Raw genomic sequence first — 1,758 nt, 5'->3', positions numbered from 1 at the left:
TGAACAATTTTCTACCCGAAGCCAGACGGCAGAAAAATAAGACTCAAACTTGTGATGTCAACAGATTCCTGTATTAAGTCTGCAGTGTAAGAAGATAAAAGAGTCTTGGGAAGAGGTGAGATTCACGATAGAGGGGATTTCATCAGTACAATTAACTCTGGGGCTCAAGTTCTTCGGAATAGGTCTGTAAAAAAAATGGAGGATTGCAATTTCACTGGAAAATATTAATAGAGTGAGAATAGCTCAGTTGTTCAGGGAATTGTCTACTTGTCTTCCCTTAAAAGATTTGTATTTCTTTAACCTTTATTTTACCAGGTTGTCTCACTGAGATGCAATCTCTTCTTCAAGAGAGACCTGATTACATGTAGACTTAAGGGCAAACAAGATTCAAAAGAGTGTGGGGTCCATTTTGAAATTCTACCAAACATATGGATTTAGCAGATATTCTGGGTCAGCAAGATGATTCGGGATCAATAGGTTGTCCTCTGTAGGGGAACCTTGTGTTTGTCCGTCTATCCGTCCGTCCGTTAGCAGGATATCTCAAAAAGTTGGGCATTGATTTGCACAAAACTTGGTATGAAGGTTGGTTATGGGCCAAGGAAGAACTGATTAACTTTTCATGTTGAGTGGCCAAAAGGGGGCGTGGTGGCGGGCGTGGCACATCACCAAAAGTGCCTTGCGGGGTGTTGTCAGACATAGAAGAGGTCTGTGCTCTACTGAGCACATTTTCTAGTTTTATTATTTTATTATTGTTGTTATTTAATTTATTTGAAACTCATGCATTCAGTTTTGTTTTGATTCGTCAATTTGTATGTTCTTTGTTGTGAAAATCAATAATATATTGTTAAAAAAAACATTCATTAGTCTCTAGAGTTTATTCTTGATTTAGCTGCATTTCTTTAGTCTTCAGGCTTCCCGCTTTGGGAGTGAGTTCATGTTCCCAAATATTGATCTGTCATAGATCAAAGGAATTCTTAAATTGAGTATTGTTCCCCTTTGACATATGACATTATTTCACACCATCTAAATCTTGCTCATGCCAATCCAAATCTTTATACACTGCTGAGGCTTTCTTCCCCACATATCAGGCCTTTATCAGCAAAACAACTTGCTCCTCATTATAAACACACATTGGAGACTATGATAATTTCAAAGATGTGTGTACATGGACATAAAAAGGGATCCGATATAAAAATACAATAGGGTCCACCGAGATAAATTAGCGATGTGCCAAGAAAAGATAGAAGCCCGGGAAGACTCATAACAACACACAAGTTCAACGCTACTGCTGTTTGTAGTTAGACAGGGTGCAATTTGTCTGAAGTTATTATGACGGAGGTAGATGCGGTTGATTTGATTGCCTGGTTGAATAGGTATATATATAAGGGAATTGGGCTAGAATAAAGGAGGCAGAGGATTTGGAGCATAACTCTGGAAATGAAAACGCAAATAATTTGAACATTTTCCGGGAGGGTTTACATCAGTGAGTGACAATATCCCCACAGCACTCATCAAAGTTAAGACAAATTCAATAACTTTGTCTTCTAAAGACGCACTAGAGCAGAAATGAGAACAGTTTTTTTCACTTGTGTGTATTTTCATACTTTTCTCTCAGCTCACAATGAAAGGCTTGAAGCCAAATCAGTGAAAAAGGCTGATGGGGTGAAAAACGCTGTGCTTATCTATAAGAGGGGAAGAGATGCGGATATGACTTTGTTATCATGCTGCTCACTGAAAGAGAGGAGGAGAAAGGATGAG

This window comes from Centroberyx gerrardi, chromosome 15 (genome assembly GCF_048128805.1).
Source record: "Centroberyx gerrardi isolate f3 chromosome 15, fCenGer3.hap1.cur.20231027, whole genome shotgun sequence".
Lineage (NCBI taxonomy): Eukaryota > Metazoa > Chordata > Actinopteri > Beryciformes > Berycidae > Centroberyx > Centroberyx gerrardi.
This window is presented reverse-complemented; position numbering follows the sequence as displayed.